This window comes from Hevea brasiliensis, unplaced genomic scaffold, assembly GCF_030052815.1.
Source record: "Hevea brasiliensis isolate MT/VB/25A 57/8 unplaced genomic scaffold, ASM3005281v1 Scaf5, whole genome shotgun sequence".
In the NCBI taxonomy this organism is placed as follows: domain Eukaryota; kingdom Viridiplantae; phylum Streptophyta; class Magnoliopsida; order Malpighiales; family Euphorbiaceae; genus Hevea; species Hevea brasiliensis.
The window spans coordinates 2,382,416-2,395,715 of NW_026615028.1; positions in this window are offsets into that span (position 1 = coordinate 2,382,416).

Sequence of the window (13,300 nt, forward strand, 5' to 3'; positions counted from 1 at the left end):
TGAGGCAAAAGAGATGGATGGAACTTCTGAAGGACTATGATTGTACCTGTAACACCCCTCACCGGACTATAGTGTAGCCGAGCAAAGTATGTCACACTTGGTGCCAGAGTACCCTATTTTATCTTACTTTATTCCTTTAAAAATTTTGTTCTCTTATATTTTAATATCAATTATTTTTCTATGGAGAAATCAGCGGAGTTTCCGCTATTTTTATTATCATTTAGCGTATTTCACTATTCACCTGCTTAAAATTTCAACAATATTTTCACAATAAAATCTTATCCATACTAATCATAATTATCTCAACAATTCAAATATTCTCTATATAATTTAATTTCACATTCATTTCTATACATTATTATTCATGCTCCATTCATATATCAAAATTCTCATATTTCCATTAATTTACATAATTTACATACTAATTGAATAAATTCATAATTTACATAATATACAAATTAATTACATATGAACTAATCAATTTATTAATTTACATCACATAATTATTACTTACAAATTCTTAGTTTACATTACAACATACGAAATATTTATAATATACAAAATACATAAAATGACTAATGTGAGCCCTATCTACATGCATTGCTGAGGAGGTGATAACCTTGATAACTTCTAACACTTCTGCAGATTTGGACTTCAAAAATCCCTCTCAAATGTCCACTGGGTTTTAGCTTCAGTACCTACGCGAAGGAAACAAATCCATCGCGCTAAGCATTTCTCCTTAGTGGTACAATAATATAACAAAAAAAATAATATATACAAATAAAGATAAATTGAAGTATAATTCTAAAGTATAATTTAGATCCTCGAGTATCAACTAAATTTTTATATGATATTTCTAATATCAACTATCTTATATTCTATTTTGTCCTTCTTTAGAAGTGCTGAATTTGTACAGTAATAATATTCGATAAATAGATTAATTCTAGGAGTATTTTATTTTCGGTTCCTACAGTTCTGAAAATTTCATTGTATTACTTGATTTAATTATGTTTCTATTGCTAATCTTTTTTCTCATTTCATTTAACACTTTCTAATATTTTTAATTACTAATATTCTTAAATAATTTCAATAATTTACACTGCCCAGGTAACCTATGATAGGCTGACTAAACTAGATAATGGGTCGTTGGCACTAGACACTGCGGTGCCTCGGGCCGTCATATTATGGGACATGGAACGTCAATCACGTATGCAGTCAGTATGGCTAAAAAGCCATGATAACATATAATCGGGCATAAAAGTCATAAGTGCGAGCATAAAGCCATGAATACAAGCATAAAGCTTTACGCAGTATTACTAAACAATACCTTATTTGCATGCCAATCTATCCATTCTGACACACATGTCTAGACGATACATGAACACAGAAGTACTATTAAGTGTTAATATGTATTAGTATATCATTAATTCGTTATAAGTTTTAATTACAATTTATATCACTTAATTCTGTTCCCAGTGGGAACATAAATTTTCTGAATCACAATTATACATAATTTATGCATTTCTCAAAATTTATACATTCATTTTATCCTTCGTTTTGATCACAATTCACAATAATGGTTCTTATGTACCATTGTACTCAAAATATTCTTTTTGTTTCTCATATGCCATTAATTATGTAAGGTATTAATTTCTAGTTACAAAAGAGGCATAAGCCCTAGTGATAATTTCGCCTCATTTTCACCTTTAACAGTCTATATATATATAATTCACATTTTATATTTCCAGTTGTATTATGAATATATTATGAGGTCTAGAACTGAAAATAAACTTTTTTCTAGCAATGTAGTTGAGATACAAACTTATTTATGTATTAATTTTAATTTCTCTTTTTCCTTATGATGAGAATAAGTATTCATAATTCACCTTAATTTCTCTCATGTACCACTTATTGGGTAGAATATTATTATTGTTCTAATTACAATGAAACATAATTCCTCATGTTGACTTCATTTCATTTATACATTTGATAGTTCACTTATGCTAATTACAATTTCATATTTCCAATTGTATTACTAATGTATCATGTATTCTATTTGTAATGGGCATATAAGCCCTAACTATCTATTCCTCATGATTTAGGTGAATTATCATTCATATTTCAAGTAATCCATGAATATTTCATAGATTTCAAATTTACCTAAATATTCCTTAAATCCTTGTGTTACTCAAATTCACCATTCACAATTTTCCTACCACATCCTATATTAATAACTACAATGTTTCTTATAATTTGATTTTCTACTTCACATAATTTAGTGGTTACTATTCATTTAACCATTTCCATTCAAAGGTTGACTTTTTGATTTATAATAAATTTGTTGAGCCTAAATTCACTAAGATACCACATTTTACATTTTATTTTTGTTGGCAGTGATTGCTAAACTCAATTCCTAGCCTCCTTAGTTTTATTTTAATTTTTCAGAATTTGAGGTCCAAGTTTACTGTTCCATTGGACCTTGCTACAGTAGAATTTTGATAAAACTTTCTTAATGAAAGTTGTTCCTTTATGTGTCTTCTTTAATTCCCTTTTTAAATCACTCCATTTAGAATTTTGTAACTCAAGTTATGACCTAAATACCATAACTGACCGGATTGGTCTTGTCTAAAAATTCTTAGCAAAATTTGGTTCTGCTAGATTTAGTGTCCTAATTTGGGCTAAAAATTTCAATTGGTTAGATTCAAAATTTAAGTTTGTGTTCTTCATGAAAGTTGTTCTAAATTGTCTAATCTTTCTATTGATATAAATTTCAGGTCAATTGGACATTTCTACAGTGAGTTATGACCAAATGAACAAACACTGTTTATTTGGTCATTTTCTATGGACAGCTTGTTGGTCACCCGGATTGGGGCAATTTCTAGGTCATTATAACTTGGTTTTCTGGGCAGAATTTCTTCATGAAAGTTGTGTCATTATGTGTCTAGTTTCATCTTCAATTAGCCTTGCACCAATTGGACTTGCACAATTCTACTTATGGCCTAAAAACCACACTGGACTCAAGGTCCAGAAAATCCTACATAAACACAACACCACACTCCATTAACTCATTTGGTATCTTCTCAACATATTTCAACAATTATACATCCCAATAGCAATAATATTTGCTTAATTGCAAAAAATAAGACATAGATAATAAAATTCCCAAATGTATCAAACCCTAACCAAATTTATAAAACTTCAAAATTAAATGAAGTTCATAGCACTAACCTTGTGTGCTAGCTTCAATCAACCTTCAAGCACCATTCCCTCCAATCAAACTTCAATTCCCCCTGGTAAACCCTTCTTGGTAGAATTTCTTGATTTCTTGAGTGCTCTCTTCTTTTCAAGGCTAAGTTTTGTGGTTTCTATTGATTTCCTAAAGAAATCATGTGAGAAACCTAGGAATTCAAGCTTTATTTTGGGTGTTAATGGAGGAAAATGTAAGAAAGAGAGAGAGAGAGAGAGAGCAAGGATGGATGGGAAACATGAAGAAGGTGCCAGAATTTTCTGCCCAAAAAGTGATTTATATATTAATTAAATATTCAATGGCAAATTTGTAAATAAGTGGAATGACAATTTTGTAATTACCTTGAATTTCCTAATTATTTTAGTTTGACTATTTATTTAATTATATTTAATTTTTATAATCTCCATTAATTAAACTAATTTAGCTTTATGACTTAAAAAATTTTATTCCTGGTCAATGTGGGACTTCAAAATTTTATTGACCGAATTTGCACTCTTATCGAGTTTTCAGTTTGCATTTTTCTTTAGTACCCGATAAGTCTTTATTTTACTCATTTTTAATTAATTTCTCACCAATATTAATTCATATTTTATGTCATATAATTCACTTACTTAATTAAACAAGTTGGTCAAAAATCATCTCTGAAGACGAAATGACTAAAATGCCCTCCGTTTGGCTTAAGGAGCCAAAATTGTCTGTACTGATCTTAAAAATTCTCCTAACCTTTTCTTGGCATTCTAATGCTACCTAGGGCACCGTAACTCTTCTCTGGCATCCCAGAAATTATTTCACGGGATTCCCCTCGGGTTTAGGGTTACTAGCTATGAAGACAGCAACTTCCCGTTAGGGTTATCCATCACTAGGGCACTGGCTCATTTAACTTCATTGTATTTCATTTTTAAAATTTTTCCTTAATTTTTCTTACTATTATTTGGTCTATTTATGACTCCTCACTCTAGTTTAATTATAGTTCCAGACATTCTAACTGTCCAAACAGATATTAGTCATCGGAACAGTCGAATGCACAAACTAGCTAAAGTAAGGATGTTACAGTACCATCCAGTATCATCCTAGGAAGGCTAATGTAGTAGCAGATGCTTTGAGCAGAAAATCTTATGGTATCTTGGCGTACATATTAGTGGTGAGAAGACCGTTAATTCAGGAAGTACACGAGTTGATGGATCAATGTCTGATCTTGGATATTTCATATGAGGGGGTATTATTAGCCCATTTTTTGGTAAGACCAGACCTGAGAGATAAAATCAGAGTTTCTCAGCACAGGAACCCACAATTAATGAAGATTATAGAAAGAGTACAGCAGGGTGAAGGTTGTGAATTTGGATTTGCTAGTGATGGTGCTCTTATGCAATGTTCCAGGATATATGTGCTCGACGTGGATAACCTCACGAATGAGATCATGCAAGAGGCACACTATACACCCTACAGTGTCCACCCAGGCTCCACCAAGATGTACCATGATGTGAAAGATAGCTACTGGTCAAATGGCATGAAGAGAGACATAGCAGACTTTGTGTCCAAGTGCTTGACTTTTTAAAAGGTGAAGTTTGAGCACTAGAGGCAGTCAGGGAAGCTGCAAGAGCTCCCTATCCTGGAATAGAAGTGGAAAATGATCATGATGGATTTTGTAACTGGGTTGCCTCATACTACATGGGGATATGATTCGATATGGGTAATTATAGATCATCTGACTAAAACAGCTCATTTCTTGCCTGTGCGAACCACCTATCCTGTTGCACAATACGCCAGGCTCTATGTTCGAGAAATAGTCAGATTGCATGGAGTTTCTACTTCCATAATATCTAACAGAGGGCCCTAGTTCACTTCTAGGTTTTGGAGAAAACTACAAGAGGCACTTGGCATGCAGTTAAACTTTAGTACCGCCTTCCACCCATGGATAGATGAGTAGTCCGAAGGGACAATTCAGACACTGGAGGATATTCTTTGTATGTGTGTCTTGGATTTCAGAGGTCAATGGGATGATCAGCTACCCTTGGTGGAGTTTACCTACAACAACAGTTATCATTCCAGTATCGGGATGACACCTTATGAGGCACTGTATGACAAAAAGTGTAGGTCTCCTCTATGTTGGATGGAAATGGGAGAAGCAAAGGTGCATGATGTAGACCTAGTGCAATACACTTCTGAGATGGTTCCTTTAATCAGGGAATGATTGAAAACGGCTTTCAGCAGGCAAAAGAGCTATGCAGATCCCAGACGGAGGGATGTAGAGTTTGTAGTAGGCGATTACATATTCTTGAAAGTTTCTCCGATGAAGAGAGTTATGAGATTTGGAAAGAAGGGCAAGTTGGCACCTCGGTATATTGGACCTTTTGAGATTACTGACAGAATCGGAGCAGTTGCCTATCAGTTGGAGTTACCACCCAGCTTTTCTCATGTTCACCCTATGTTTCACATCTCCATGCTCAGGAAATACATACCTTATCCTTCTCATGTGCTTCATCCAGATACAGTAGAGCTGAAAGAAGACTTGACATTTGAGAAGCAGCCAGTAGCCATAGTGGACTACCAAGTGAGGCAACTAAGATCAAAACATATCCCTATGGTTAAAGTTTTGTGGAGGAGCCAGTCAGTGGAAGAATGCACTTAGGAGTCAGAGTGAGACATGCGTAGCAAGTATCCTTATTTGTTTAATGTGTAATTCTATTCTTTTATTCTGCCTTGTGTAAAAATTCGAAGACGAATTTTCTATAAGGGGGAAAGAATGTAACACCCCTAATTTTTTAAATTAATTATTTTATGGGTAAATATGAATATTTTATTTTATTTAAATTTTGAAAAATTATTTGAAATTTTTCAGATTTTAGAAATCGGGTTCGATTTTTCAAAAATGTGAAACTTTGATGATTTTTAAAAATTAATTTAAATACCACGTGGCAAAACTAAAAATATATTTAGACTCTACAGATTTTTTTAAGCTTTTTGAAATTTTTTCGGAATTTTTGGGCCTCGTTTTTTGTCCCAGGGCAGAGTAAAAATTCAATTTCAAGTATCCTAAATCGAACTAGTCGAATCGAACCAGACCTCTTCTTTTTTCCTTTCCTTCTCCCTCGCACGTCCCAACTCCTTCTTTTAAAGTGATTACTTTGGAGCAATACTGTTCCATCCAAATCTCTTGTGTCCCCTCCTACAGTGCGTATAATAGTAGTTGCTCCTTCATACATATCTTTCAACATTTGTATGTACCTAATAGATGTCCTCTTTTATTCTAACACTCTTCATAAGACATCTCTTGGAATACTATCATAAGCCTTCTCCAAATCGATAAAAACCATGTGTAGATTTTTCTTCATATCTCTATATTTCTTCATCAAGCTTCTAATGAGAAAGATCGCTTCCATAGTTGAACTACCGGGCATGTTCCATAACTCTCTCCCACAATTTTATAGTATGGCTCATGAGTTTAATTCCCCTATAGTTTGAGCAACTCTATGTGTCTCCCTTATTTTTAAAAATAGGTACTAAAATACTCTTCCTCCATTCATCAGGCATTTTCTTTGAGTTTAGAATCTTATTAAACAATTTAGTTAACCATGCCACTCCCATATCACCCAAATACTTTCACACTTTAATTAGTATTCCATTGGGTCCACAGGCTTTATCCACTTTTATTCTCTTAAGTGCTTCCTTTACTTCTGAAGATCTAATTCTTTTAGTATAATTCACATTCTTTTCTATTGCTTTGTAGTCTATATTCATGCTATTATTATTATGACTATTATTAAAAAGATCATCAAAATAATTTCTCCATCTTTCTTTAATGTCCTTATCTTTCACCAACACTTTTCCTTTTTTATCCCTAATGCACCTAACTTGATTGAGATCTTGATATTTCTTTTCTCTCCTCCTTGCTACTCTGTAAATATCTTTTTCCTATTCTTTAGTTTCAAGTTTCTCATATAACTTTTCAAAAGCCTGCGCTTTTGCTTCTCTAACTGCCTTTTTTACCTCTTTCTTTGCTATCTTGTACTGTTCATACGCCTCATTATTATCACACTTAGGTAATTTTTTATACCATTTACTCTTTCTCTTCACTGCCTTTTGTACTTCCTCATTCCACCACCATCTCTCTTTTGAGGGTGGTCCAAGTCCTCTAGACTCTCCAAGTACATTTCTAGCTACTTCTCTAATCTTTGATGCCATCTGTATTCACATATCATTGGCCTCCACATCCAGCTTCCATTCTTCGGACTCGAGAAGCTCATTTTTAAACACTTGCTTTACTCATTTAAAATTCCACTACTTTGTTTGAGCTACAATATTTCTTCTAGCCTTACTTGAATTATTCCTAAACTTGACATCCAAGACCACTACCCGATGTTGACTTGTTAAAACTTCTCTCGAAATGACCTTGCAATCCTTGCATAGGGCTCTATTTGTCTTTCTAGTTAAGAGGAAGTCAATTTGGCTTCTATGTTGCCTACTATTGAAAGTCACTAAATGTGACTCCCTTTTTATAAAGCAGGTTGTAACACCCTCTCGGTAACCACTCCGTACATCCTACTGTTCCGGTGACCGGTGTCGGTCCGGATAGCTAGAACGTCCGGAAAAATATTTAAACTAAAGTCAGGAACCATAATTAACTCAAATATTAATAAGAAACACTTAGTAAAAATTTTAGAAATAAAATACAACCAAGCAAAATGAGCCGGTGCCCAAGCGATGGGTAACCGGAGGGAAGTTGCGGTTCTCGCAACGAGGAGCCCTAGACCCGGGGAAAAATTATAAAATAATTTTTGGGACTCCAGAGAAGGGTAATTGAGGTTCCCATGGCATTAGAATGCCAAGAAAATACCTAGAAAAATTTTTCAATCGGTACAGACGATTTTGACCCGTTAAGCCAAACGGAGGGCATTTTGGTCATTTTGCCTTCCGAGGTGATTTTTGGCCGACTTCTCCAGTTGAGTAAATAATTAATATAACGTAAAATATGAATAAACATTACTAGAAATTAAATTGAAAATGAGTAGTAGAGGAAAGAAAAGAAAATGAGGAAAAAAGGTATTTATGACATCATGGTGATGTCATTAAGAAAACAATGACCAATCAAAATTAAACTATTATTTGACTAACTATTAAAAGAGATAAGAGAAGACCAAATTGGCAAAAATTGCAGCAGTCATCCTCCCCAAAACAAACCAGCCGAAACACACTAGAACCCTCCTCCATTGATGTTCACTTCAAACCTTCAATTCCCTCCTTCATTTCACCCTAAAACCCTAGTTTCCTTTCACTAAAATTTGTCCTAGCACCTTGCATAATCTTTTGGCAGCCAAGAAGAAGAAAGAAAGTGAAGCTTTCTCAAGCTTGGATTGGCATACAACAAGGTTAGTGCATATATACACTTAAAACTTTTAATTTCTATGTTAAGGACTTGAAACCAACAAGTATTTGTGAATGAAATGAACCAAACTCATGTGTATGTCCAATATAGAATTCGGCACCCCTATTGAATGTATATTAATAAGTGTTTTGTTTGTCTTAAAGTGGACTAAAAATGATGTTGAGGATATATATATATATATATATATATATATATATATATATATATAGGTGATGAATTGGTATGCTAACTAAGGCACCTTGTAGAAATTATATTGTGAAGCTAGGGTTTTGGGAAGTAAAAATTAGCTTGGGTTATGAGATTGTTAAAGTACATCCTAATGGTCAATTAGTGACCATTTGAAGGAATTTGACCTTAATTGGGACTGGAATGAAGCATGGCAAAGGGAAGGTGTGTGCTGCCTAGAGGGTGCAGAATGGTGACTGAAAATTCAGTCCAATTACACAGCCATAACTTTGGTTGTGTTAGTCCAATTGGTGTTTGGCCAATTGGACATGAAACTAGGTTTATAATGGCACATTTTTGCTGAAGAAACCATGCCCAAAGGACCAAAGCAAGAGGACCAAAACTTGGCCCCAATCCGGAACCCTGAAACTGATTCTGCAGAATTGGCCAAATGAACAGGCTAGATTTTGTCAATTGACCTGAAATTTTTACAGCAACAAGTTAAGACATAGACAAACAACTTTCATGAAGGAACCTACCCCAAATTATGGCCAGAACCCATCCAACCAAGTGACTCTAGTTACTGTTCATGCACTATAGATATGGTAATTTTCTGCAAAATGCACATTCAGCCAGCTTGGGTCTTTGGACCATATCTAGAGTTACAAAACTCCAAATGGAGTGATTCAAAAAAGGAAATTCAACTAGACAAAATAAGGAACAACTTTCATGTTTTACATTTCTTCAAATTCCTACAGTAACAGTGTCCAATGGAACAGTGAAGTTGACTCACCAAAACTGAAAATTCTGCTTGTGTTGAGTTACACTTTGGAATGGTATTAACACTTAATGCCAACAAGTTTTAAACACCAAATGTGGTATGTTGGGAGTGCCAAAGTCAATGTACACATTTTTATTCTAAAAGTCAACATTTTTGTTGACCAATGATGAATAGTGACACCAAAAATTTGAAATTCACAAATTGAAGAATTTAAAAGTTTCAAATGCCCTAGTATACCTAACAAGATTGGTTTGGATAGTTTGGCATTCCTATAGTGTTCAGTTAGCAGTACTGCAGATGGATAATATGCCATTCTGTGATTTCTTGGCTTTTAGCCATTCTGACTTTGCATTGAGACTTGGCCTTGTGCTCGAGATTATTCTGACTTGGTAGGCGTTACATTTGCCTGCCGGGTGATGCATATGCGATCGATGGTGTGGCGGCGAGGTACTAGATACCCGTGCGGTTACCCGTTATCCAATCCAGTCGTCTAGTGTAGGTTACTTGGGCAACCAAATGAATGAAAATGAGCAATGTAGAAGAAATAAATGAATGGATATACAAGTACATGACAAACAAAACATGTACATGCAATACATATTTATATCTGTTATTTCTTGTTATTTTATTATTGCACCACTAAGCATTATTGCTTAGCGCGTTGCTTTTGCCACGCGTAGGTACTGGAGATCCTAATCGTGAGCCCAGTAGACCACAGACTGGGTGAGTCCATCCTGCAGTTCTGCGCAGTGTCCGTGTCACCTCACTACCTGCAGTGCATTGGTAGGGCACTAGGTGTCATTTTGTCATTTTGATATTTTGTAGCAGATTTTTACTTTTTCATATGTATTTGAACTCATGTAATATATTTTGATGTCCATGTAAATAATGAAAGTTATGACTATGAATGCAAAATTTGAGCATGTATTTATCGCTTGTATATGAGAAATGGATGTTTGTGAAATGAAAAGATTATTGAGAATTTGCTATTGAGAAATATTATTGAGATTTTGGATATTGGAGTTTGAGATGATGGAATAAAAATATTGGAAGTGTTTTTAACAGTTAGAAGAGCAGTTTTCTCCATTTTTAGCGGTACTCATGGATTTTATTTAAAATATTCGGAACCTAAAATGAATGATACTTTAGATAAATGGTATAAATAAAATGAATTTAATAAATTATATGCAAAAGCATGATATAAATTAAGTGAGGAATATTAGAGTGTGCTTGGTAATCGTGTGGCATTACTTACTCGGGTATACTGTACACGGGTAAGGGGTGTCACATTTAGTGGTATCAGAGCACGGTTTAGGCGTTTCTGGGCCTAGATTGAGTCCATACCATGCATTGCATTTGTAAGAGTCGAGGTGACACTAACGCAGATCTGTTTATCCTTCTTATTTTGAATAGGATATGGACCCTTCATCTCAGAGAGCCGTTGAGGAGGAAGTGGAGAGTCATGCTCCACCTGCAGCAGCTGAGACTGGGGGCATGAGAGAATCTGCTCCGCCAGCTCAAGCAGAGCCTGCTCAGCCTCCACAGGCCATGTTTCAGCAAATGGCCGACTTCTTTAGACAAATGGCCGGGGTAATGCCACCACCACCACCACCACCAGCTCCACAGAAATCACACCTGGAAAGGCTAAGGAAGTTTGGAGCTGTGGACTTCTATGGCAAGAGAGAAGATGACTCTGTTGCAGCCGAGAATTGGTTGAACAGAACAGGCAGAGTACTAAAACAACTTCACTGCACTCCAGAGCAAAACCTGGAAGCTGCCATCTCTTTACTGCAAGACGATGCTTATGAGTGGTGGGACACTGTGTCCAGTGAAGTGCAGCCAGAAGCTGTAACTTGGGACTTCTTCCTCTCTGAATTCAAGAAGAAATATGTGGGTACTGTATACCTGGAAGAGAGAAGAAGAGAATTTATTAACCTGAGGCAGAGGACAGGTTGTCGATGAATATGAGAAGGAATTCGTCCGATTGAGCCGTTATGGAAGGGAGATAGTCCCTAATGAAGCTGAAAGATGCAAGAGATTTGAAGAGGGACTAAATGATAACATCAAGATCTAGCTCACTGCTTTGGGAATCACAGAATTTACCAAGTTAGTGGAAGCTGCAATAAAGGTGGAAAAAGTAAGAATCAGTGAGCAGACCAGAAGGGATAGACAGCAGAAGAGGGGACCAGGTCAGTCTAGTTCCGCTCCTGGATTTGGGAAGAAGTTTAAGGGTCCTCTTGCACAAAGTTCGGTCACCACGGGGCCGTGGTCGGACTCGGGGCCCAGCCGATTCACCCCTAGGAGAGGTCGGTCCACACCATCGGTGGGCGCTCTCCGGGGATGGGGTTGAGGACCAGCCCGGCATCTTCTGCGTGTCCACACCGTCGAGAAATGGCATAAGGGAGTGTTGGAGAGTGGCGGTGCTTGCTTGAGGTGTGGGTCAGCAGAACATCGGTTGAGAAACGTCCACGCAGAATTACTCTGTTGCTCCAACACAAGCTGCAGACACTGCTCCGCACCACAGAGGTAGAAAATCGGCAAGTCCGAGGTCATTGGACCATCACGAGGCTGCATCGAGCTAGCGAGAGGCCTGACAAGAGACCACCGATAAGGGCTTATGCTATTAGAGCTCGGGAGGAGCAAGATGCCCGGGCGTCATAAGTGGGTACGTTCTTCCTCTACACTACACTGTGCATGCATTGGTGGATCCAGATCCACTCATTCCTACATTTGCATCAACCTACCGTAGAAAGGGGATATCGATAGGGAGAGTGACCAAGACATTCGGTCACTAATCCATTGGGCCACAGTGTAGTGGTGAACAAAGTATACAAGGGTTGCGTTAAGGATTCAGGTATGAATTCTTGGCGCACTGATTGAGTTGCCTTTCCATGAGTTTGACGTGATTTTGGGAATGGAGTTGTCACGTCATCAGCAATAGTTGATTGCAAATCGAAGAGGATTTCTCTAAATACTCCAGGGTAATGAAATTACATTGTGGGTGAAAGGATGATTTCTTGTCCAATGTCATCTCGACCCATTTGCAAGAAGAATGATGAGAAAAGGTTGTGAAGCCTACCTAGCACATGTGGTGGGTACTAGGCAGGTTAAGCCAAACTTGAGTGACATACCCACAGTGAGAGACTTCCCAGAAGTATTTCCTGAAGAGTTGCCTGGTTTGCCACCAGAAAGGGAAGTCGAATTTGCTATTGAGACAACTGCTGCACAAAGACCCATCTCCATTGCTCCTTATAGGATGGCACCTACTGAATTGAGGGAGTTGAAAACTCAGTTGCAAGAGTTGCTGGATAAGGGGTTCATACGCCCCAGTGTGTCACCATGGGGAGCTCCAGTGCTGTTTGTAAAGAAGAAGGATGGGACTTTGAGGCTATGTATTGATTACCGGCAGTTGAATAAAGTGACTGTGAAGAACAAATATCCGTTACCTAGAATTGATGATCTGTTTGATCAGTTGAAGGAGCAGAGTATTTTCTAAGATTGATCTCGCATCAAGGTATCATCGATTGAGGTGAAGGATGCAGATGTGCCAAAGACTGCATTCAGGACCCCATATAGGCATTATGAGTTCCTAGTAATGCCCTTTGGCCTAACAAATGCACCAGCAGCATTCATGGACCTTATGAACCGTATCTTCCATCCATACTTAGATCGGTTCGTAGTGGTCTTTATTGATGATATTTTGGTGTATTCCAAGACCAGGGAA